We start from the raw sequence: 10,313 nt of genomic DNA on the forward strand, positions 1-10,313 counted from the left end.
TTCATATATTTTAGTTTCAGTATAAAAATACGTATAAGAATTAATATTAAATTACTTATGCAAATCTTAGCTAAAAGAATTAAATTTGTTACTGTGAAAAAAATTATGACCGAATTGTTAATAATTTTAATTTATTGTACATAAAGATTTATTTGGCATGTTGAATTCATTTAAAAAAAATTTTAAATAAATATTGAAGAAAATTTCAAGTATTTAAGATTATTTGTTTTTGAATTACAACAAAAAGAAATCAAAAATGTTTATAAAATAATCTATAGATAGCTCAAAAAATTCAAAATATTTTGACAAACTACCATAATACATTGTAAATAATGATAATACATAAACATTTGATAAAAATTCCATCATTCTGTGATTATTAATTTTAGACAAAGTTTAAAAATAAATTAAGCTTAAAATTGTTTTAGTGTAAGAATTGCTGTTTTCCCTTAAATTTTTGTTTGTTTTTTTTCTTGATCCTAAAAAAAAGGAATGGAAATTTTTGATTTTTAATTGTTTAGTATAAGCTAGATACATCTGGCTATCCAAAACAACTTTGGAAGTTGAACATTGAAGAATTTTATTTACTACTCATTGTAAAACCATACATTCATCGCTCTGCTTGAAATTCAAAATATTTTAATAACATTATTAATTGTGAAAATTATGTTAAGTAAAGTAAATGTTTATATTTTACTACTTTACACTTGAAATCTTTTTCCAGCATGTTATATTTCATGCAATATTCAATAATTTTAAACTTAATAGATCCTTAAGATTACAGTACTACACACTACATCATAATATTTTGAAGTAAAGTTCAATACATGTTATGTATGCTGTATAATATAATTTTTAAAATATTTAAAAGATATCCATTTTAAGTATTCGTGTTTGTCTTATGATAAATCCCTCTAAAATCATATTCTTAATATACATAAAATAAAATAATTCGTATTTATAAATATATTAGTAATTTACCTTTTATCTTTCAATTATTAAAAAAATATACCATAATCAACGTACTTTAATTTTAATTTTTAATAAAACTTACATTTTTTTTTTTTATAGAACTATAATTTTAATATTTTATGAAATTTTTAATTTCAGTCATTTCAGCCGTAAGAAAAAAATTAAAAACTAGTGAACCCTGATAATGTTGTACTTTCTATTTATATTTTATGAAAATATATTTTACTTCAATTTTAAAAAAAAAATCATATTATTAAACAAGTTGAGAAAATTTGTTTCTAGTTATTGTAGGTATTTAATTTTAAATTATAATATAATTACACGCTTAAATATTTGTAATTGAAAAACATGAAAGTACGTCATTATGTAGGTGCCCATGACAAACAATATTCGTCCATACCTAATTAATTATTTTAAATTTATGAATAAATTCAAATATGCCCTCTATGGGGAATATTAAGAGAAATTAAGTATTTACCCATTATAGGTTAACTTATGGATGAAATTAATGCGAAAGTTAATGGGAAAATGTGTTGAATAGTCAAGTTTTCACTGTTAAATCCATCTAAAAAATGATTCATCAAATTTATGAATTCTATTGAAGTGAATTATTTGTTTGTAAAAGTTATTTAACTCAAGTCTCAGGTGTTATATATAAACCAATGTTTTAAAAAGATATTTGTTCTAATACGACACATTTTTCAGTTTCGTCATATTTTTATGATTTTGAGATGACTATGTAATGTTGTGTGAAAAATGAATTTTTTTTTAAAAAATGTTTAATACTTTAAGTATTTTTTAGTTCAAATATTTTGTTTCATTAAAGAAAAAATTTTCTACACACCTTTATTAGAAAAAATAAATATGTTTGACAAACACATTGTTTAAAAAATAACTTAAAATTGATTTTAATGTTGAATTAATAACTAATATTATTATTTTATTTTTTATATGATCTCATTACTCATATTATCTTTATACCATTATTTTGTAGTGGCTTTTGATGAAAACGTAAGTTAAGGTATTATAATTATTTTAATCGTTGTTTAATGATGTTTTAATTACAATCTCTTGGTACTTTGTTATTAGTCAATTCATTTTAAGTAATTTGGTTAAACAGTTGTTGTTGAATGAATTAAGTAAATTCTTTACATATTTTGTTTGAAAATAATTATAATTGAGTTATTATAACTACAATAATAAATTTTATAAAACTATAAAATATTATTTTAATAGTGTGTTGTTATTATAGAACCGTTATAAGAAAATAATATAAAAGTGAAAAAGTATAATATAATAATAAGTAAAAATAATATAATCAATATAATACGAGTATACTTATACAACAATAATAAATTGTACACACATATTGTCACTTAAAATGTAAAGTTATAAGTTATAATTAACTTGTTTGTATATCTTATAATATTCAGATACAATTACAATTTTAATAACTTATTATAATTGAGCTAAAAACAAAGTAGCAAAAAAAATGGTATACAATGGTATCAAAATATAAAATAAAATTATTATTTAAAAAAGAATAAAAGTAAAACAAATAGTCTAAATTTTTTTCATGATATTATAATGACTATTTTTATCAAAATAAACAAATAATTAAATAATAAAAATACAATATTTAACATTCAAACAATTAAATTGATTTCTAATAAATGAAAACTATATATTGATAATAATATGATAAGTGCATTTTAAATTATTTATGAAATCATATTATTTACAAATATTCAATCTACCAAAAATATTAAATTATAATTTATGGAAAAATATTCAAAATGATGTTTATAAAATATATACACTGTAATAAGTGGATGTTCTATAATGCCATACTAATTTAGACACTCATCAACTGTGATTGAAATGTCACTTAATTTTTAAAAAAAATTCACTACCTCAAACTATCACAAAGAATATCTCGTTAATATAGAGGGGATGTTGTACAGGAACACAGTATTTCTAAGAAAATATTATACTTCTGAGGAGAAGAAACACTCTGAAGTTTGATTATTAATTACCTGTCCTATCACTTAGACTCTAGGTAGGTACTACAACAATGATCTTTAACCCACATCCCCCCATATATGTATTTATTTTGATCCATAAATTCATTAGTTTAGAACTGCATATATTTATGATACAATTTTAATCGTTTAATTCATCTTTTTATTGCTAATGATACCTAATAATGTTTGAGACCCCTGTACTATAAGGTATATAATTGAATGTATTTAAATCAAAAATCACGTTTTAATGCTGTCTAATAACAATAAAAAAAACTTATTTTGTAACAATAAAAAATCGGTGAATAATAATTAAATAATAGATAACAAGTTACTATAAACTCGTGTGCATAGATAAAAATAAAATATCTACTTCATTCACCCTAATTTAAAATATGTACCTGAGCTGTGAAGATAACGGTAAAATAAATAATTTAGTTGTTATTATACACATAATATTATAGTTTATAAATATTAATTTTATTGGATGGATTATAGGAAAAAAAATATATGTATTTTAATTCACAAATCTAAGAAAAAAAGGGTTTCGTGTATTTATGATTGTTTTGAGAATTATCGTACTGATTTTTCAAAATTTCCAAAATATAAATATATTAAGCATCTTTAAGTTCAAAAATAGTATTTTGATTAGTATCAAAATATCCTCTTTTTTTAAACTTTTGAATAAGCCAATCTAACAGGGAGAATAAAACAAAATTAAAATTTACTCAATATTTACTATCATCTATAAACTTTCTAATACATTTAAAATCTATGATAAATTCAATTTACACTTTTAAACAATGATTTCAGTATATAAAATGTACTATTTAAAAAATAACAAATGCCCATTTCAAATAACCAAAAAAATTATTTAATACATTTTTGAAACAAAAAATATTTAAGTTTCAGTGGTTAAATATCTGCTTATAATTATTATTGATTTACATTTTATATAAAAATAAATCATTTTAATAACTGAGGATATAAAAACCTGCCATTTTTAAAATGTATTGATTTGACAATATTTTTCAAAATAATCACTTACATTAAATTTTTTTTTTTTGGTTAAACAAATCAATTTTTTTTAATAAAACACAAACAAGCAAATTATATTTTGTTCCTTATTTAGAATATATATGAAACGTGTCCTAAAATTATAATTTTTATTAGTCATAAGAGATAATTCAAACAGCTTTTGATCAAAATTCGGATAAAAATGTATAGATTTTAAGTTCCAACACCTTGACAATAAATTCTCATAGGATTTAACCTTCTATAACTCAATAAATTAAAATGATGATACCAATTTAGTTTTCAAAGCAGTGGCAACTCTAATAAAAAAAAAAACTTATTGAATGGTATATGAAACAGGTATAAAAGCATGCATTCCTTTGAGTATGTATATTTTTAAGATGAAACCTCGCTTCTTCTCTGTATAGGCAATATATCACGACGGTCAATGAATACAAGGTAGTTCAATTGTCAAAATACTTCACATACTTTAAGAAAAAATGTTGAAAAAATGTTGTTCCCACATATTTTGATATTTTTAAATTTCTATAAGAGCAACTTGACTATATTTTGAAACATATGATCATTTAATTTATCAAAAAAAAAAAAAAAGAAAATTAAATTAAAATCGTTAGCCTATCCCCGCAACCAACCACAAAATAACAAAAATTATTACTCATAGTCCCCAGTATACTACATATAATTTGTATTTAATATTTATGTATTATATCATGTTATATTCATATTTTTTCTTATTAAAAATCAAAGAAAGCTATTTCAGATAAATTATTTTTCAATAAATAATAATCTAAATAATGATAATCCTCATCCTATAATAATCTTTTCAATAGAAAATTAATTTTTATTGTAAGAAAAAAATACAAAATTTTGAACAAGGAATTATACGAAATGATTCATAGTAACTAAAAAATACTGTAGACTTGGTATTACAAATAAATTTGTTTTATAAAAACAATTGATTTCATTCATATTTACATTTATATTAAGTCATTATTAAATTATAAAATATACAATATATTATTTATAAAAGTTTTTATTACAAACCATTATAATAATTGGAAAAATTAAAGTAAATTCAATATTTTTTCAACTACCAAAGTGAAAAATATTATTGATAATTTCTCAGTAAATTATTACATTAAGAATTAATTCTGTTTGGTTTTCAAAATTAGGCGTGGGCTTGTTTAAAATGTATACTCAGTAACAAATAGTTTTAAATGATGTTGGTATAAAGTTTGCTGGATAAATAATAAATACTTTAATGAAAAATAATATAAAAATAATGAAAACTAATCTTGATTTAAATTTTTTTTTGCTAAATATTTTCAAACGGCGATAAAAAAAATAAATTTTAAAAGTTGTTTTATGTTTTATTTAGTTAATATTGTAGATTAGATAGTTTAAAATTATCTGTCAAAAGATTCACAATTTTCATCCATTATAAGAGCTCAAAAGTCAAGATAACTCAATAACAAAAAAATAAATAGTATATTGATCGGTTATTTTTAATTCTAGTCACACATCTTAAACTCAACATAAAAATTATTGTAACAAAATTATTTTCAAATATAATGGGAATGTATAAATCTATAACATATTAATTTAAATAAACATTGAGATTATGAAATATTTATCTAGTATTATAAATTTAATACAAATTATTTATTTAATTATAAATTAACATAGTATAAGTATTATAATAGATAACAGTATGAGTATTATGTTTGTAATAGTAATCAACAAAAACCAATTTTTGTTTTTAGGACAATATTCATAACTAATGTGTAATGGTTTCAGAATTTTAAAAATGCCTTTCTTGTTCCCTTAAATTACATATTAAAATGATGCCAAATTAGCACAATTATCAACAAAATAACATAATATATATTGACTTTACAAATGTTGCGTCGATACATAATACTATGTTTCAAATATGCCCGAAAGCCGAACAAATTAATATTAAATATTCGGAAACGTACAATATTTATTTAAAATATGTAAACGTTTTGAAAGTATAATTTATTATTTTATTAAAATATTGGAGATAAAGCTTATTTAAAAATATGTCTTTTGTTTCACATTCTTATAAATATTATTCTTATTAATATTATTCGTAAAATTAAAAAAAATATTTTTCAATTTTATAACTAAGGTTTTAATATGTCATTATTATATAATATATCTGGAAATAAATAAATTCAAATAATTTAGAATGGTTTACAATTCAGTATTTTTTTATGAATATATAGTACAAATAAAATATGTAGTTTGACCGTAAAATAAATAAAGGATAAAAATCTTATATGCAGTGAAATTATTATGAAAAATAGAAAAAAAAGGTCTTAAAAAAAATATCTACTGCTTCTCAAATATTATGTCAATAGTATAATTATAATAATGTTGATGAAAAAAAAAAAACAGTTACTAAAATAATTTAGTAAGCTCTAAGTAGAAAAATAATAATAGTTTTTTTTTTTTGCTTAATTTACATTGTATGACATATTATAGTTAAACGTGAATAATTAAAATAACAATTATTTTGTTAAATTATTTTATTTTAATTATTATTCCTTTAAATTTTTTTCAAAAAAGTTTTCTATCCAAATTACATTTAAGTGTAGATTAGTCAAAAATGAATATATTTTAAATAAAATAGTGAATATAATGAATTAATTAACTTTAAGTGGTATTATAAATTTTTATTAGAAAATAATAGACGATATGACATTAAGAATTTTATTAAATTATGTAATTAATAAAAGTTTGTTGAATTCATGTTGACACGTGAAATTCACGAGTAATTCTTATATTATTTAAATTGAATGCATACAATAATTGTAATAAAAGTAATAGGAATTTAAGTTTGATATTAAATATTAAAGTATTTATGTTATTAGATTACAAATAAATTTAAAATTAAATAATATGATCGTTAATAATGAATGTCAATACATATAAAATAAAAATGTAAATATGATAAGTACATTTTGCAAAATAATTTTTATCTAAATAATTTAATGACATAAGAGCTGTTACTTAAAACATAGATTTACTGATTTATTAATTATTTTAACAGTTATAGTATAAAATACATATAATAATTTATAGTATTCAATTAAATTAATTAACAACGCAAAAACACTCATACAATAACATTTATTTAATAGACTTTATTATAACCTCAATGCTAGTCCAGATATTTGATATTATATTATGTTAAATATTTAAATATTATTAATATTTTATTTTTCTGTTTTTTGATAGTTTTATATTTTTTTTCTTACGTACTTAATGCATTTTTATTTTGGTTAAATTTAAAAACTGTAATTGCTTTAAATAACGACATGATCAATAAAATAAAAAAATAACTCATTAGTTTTTATTATTTTCAAATAAAATTTAATTTTCTATTAAGACAAAAAAAAAAAAAATTAAATGTATAATATTATAAATTTTTGTTTTATAGTTGAATATAAACATGATACATGTTATAAAGTTATAGCAGACTTAAATTTAAGATTTCGTGAATTCTGAAATTTGTACTTAAAATGATGACAAAAATAAATAGTGCATAATAAATTGTGTTTATAAAATTTGTAAGCTACAGCAAGATCGTAAACTTATGAGCGATACCATTAATAGTATAGGTATCTAGGTAAGTTATGTCATAATATTATTATTTGTATAGGTATATTTTACTAAATTTTTTTACCGAAAAAATAGTTGAACCTGCCGTATTAATAGTAGAAAATAAATTGATAATATCTAGTTATAACTTTTTACAAAAAGATTTTAATCTATCGAACGCTAGAAGCCAAAATACAATATCCGCTCAATTTTTTTTTTTTTATAATATTTTATGATTTATAACCAAATATAACGAGTTAAACACACATTTTTCAATGATCTACTCAATACGATTATGTATCTACACTTAAAACCTATTGTATACCAGAGTGAAATTCATGGATTTTTCAAATCTAAAAATTAATTATCTAATAATATTGTATTAAAAAATATGTATTAATTTAAATACTATAATATTGTTTGGCAGATTGATTTATTCAGAAAACAAATTTTAAACTATCCGTATTTTAACATTTTTTTTTTTTTTTTTTAATCAGATGTTTAAATTTATTATTTTGTTATCGGTGACAATTTAAAAACATTTAAATATTTAGTTTATGTAATTTTTAAAATCACATAACTTGAATTTTAAAATTTCTCAAACACTGTTAATTTTTAAAGAAATAAAACATGATACGTTAACTTAATACAATTGATTTTATAAATAAGAATACCTATGGTTCAACTATCTATAAATTTAATTTAAATCTATATTTACTTACGTTGGTAGACTGTAGATTGTTGTCTCAAACATTTTAAAATCAAATATCAATTAATCTTTTGTTCCTATGTCATATGTATGAATAAAAATTAATTCGACGAGTAAACACCTTCGTAATTTTAAATGATTAAACGGAACGAGAAAAGCGATCGTGAATGTAAACGCTTTGAACATTTTGGTTAACCGCTTGGCGACACCGGACTGGCAACCTTAAACGTGTGCTATCGCACTGTGGTGCCTTGCAACAACCCCGCGCAAGTCCTGAACTCTTTTTAAGGACTTTTATTTACAGATGCACTCGCAAGAGAATGGAATCGGCAATACATGCTTCCAACATTAGGTGCGTGCGTTCGTTTATGTGTGTGTGTTTTGTTGAAGTTTTGTTTTTGTTTTCTGTTATTATTTTTGTTTTTTAAATTAATTACGGAGGAACATAAAAAAAAATCAAAAACAAAAACCATTACATAATATGTGTTGTACAGTACATTTTGTTAACCGAATAAAATTAATGTAAACAGAGTTCAATGTAATTCAAATTAAGTTAACTTTTATAACTAAATAATACGAACACATAAATTGTTTTTTATATTTTCGGTAGCTATTAATATAGTTAAAAACTATCAACGCCGTTTGTTACGAACGTTTAACACACTGGTCTTGTGTTATTATTGTTACTATTTATTATTTAAAAATTGTTTTGATTGTTAAATCAAATTTGTAAGCGTATAAAATATTTTTCATAAAATGTCTTCTATTGTTAATTCGTAATACTGAAGTAATTCTGGTTAAGGATTTAATACCGTTTATTTACATTCCAGTTTTATTCGACCGTTAATATTAAATTTGTTTGCATTATTATACAGAATACAACACGTAATATGCAGATTATATTTATACTTTTACGAAGTGTCTATATTGTAGTATATCTAAATATAAGGTGTATAATAAGATATTTTTGTATTTTCAAATATATAAATCTTTAATAATACGTTATATTTTAAATTTGTAGTACACTTAATTTTCATTTTCATAAGCAGGTACTTCAAATTACTTTACGTTTCTATAGTTAAATAAGATAATAATTGGTATTTTTATTTTATACATATTATAATTTATAATATTACAATTTTCAGGATAAAATGAATTTGTTCCTTATTTCAAATGTAGATTCTGACAATATGTATACAACTTTATATTATATTATCCATGAGAAAGTATATACGTCAAGTTCAAAGTCATCATAGATTTTAAAAATTTAATAATTAATATTTATCATTCAAACTTCAAATAATAAGATGAATATTATGGATATGGATCCTAAGCACAACACTTTTCTTTTAAATATCTAAATATTGTATTGAATCGAAATGTAACTTTTGATAGACATTGCTCTGTATATTATATGTGTATATAAATATTCTTGCACCACTTAATACATCATACAAAACATTTCCATACTTTTGAATCATTTGAACTATCCAATTACCTTTTGTCCACACAAAAACTCATAAATAGGTAGGTATAAGGACATTTTTGAATACGAATATAGAGCACATTGTGAATATTTAAATTTTTACTATACACATTAGGTATTACATACTTTACGTACTTAAGAATTAGAACGATTTTCGTTTAAGAACTTGGGTTATTATGACTTATGAGTCTCCACGGTAATCAGTTATGTATAAATAATATTATATATTCAGTATTCAGACTATAATAGATCATTATGAATTGTGAATTATGTAGTTATCAAACCATGAGCTATGAACAAAAGATGAAATAATTATGTTGGGAATAATTACGAATAATTTCGTATAATATCACTAAAAATAAATTATTAATTCTCCTGTTATAAATCATGAAAAAATATTAAAATATTTATAAATTTATCTTGCTAATATTATAATATTGAAAGTAAATACAAACAATATAGA

The 10,313-nt window shown here is 20.7% G+C and overlaps 1 protein-coding gene across 1 annotated transcript in view; it reads right to left on the reverse strand.

Annotated features, from left to right (window-relative positions):
* The window catches only part of LOC114123050 (RYamide receptor), a 53,816-nt gene extending 45,169 nt beyond the window's left edge, over positions 1-8,647 (reverse strand). Inside the window, exon 1 of the mRNA XM_027985906.2 lies at positions 8,378-8,647. The gene's annotated coding sequence lies outside the window, so the exon portion shown is untranslated. The remainder of the gene's footprint in view (positions 1-8,377) is intronic.
* Between the last annotated feature and the right edge of the window lie 1,666 nt (positions 8,648-10,313).

Source organism: Aphis gossypii, chromosome 2 (assembly GCF_020184175.1).
Source record: "Aphis gossypii isolate Hap1 chromosome 2, ASM2018417v2, whole genome shotgun sequence".
NCBI classification, from domain to species: Eukaryota; Metazoa; Arthropoda; class Insecta; order Hemiptera; family Aphididae; genus Aphis; species Aphis gossypii.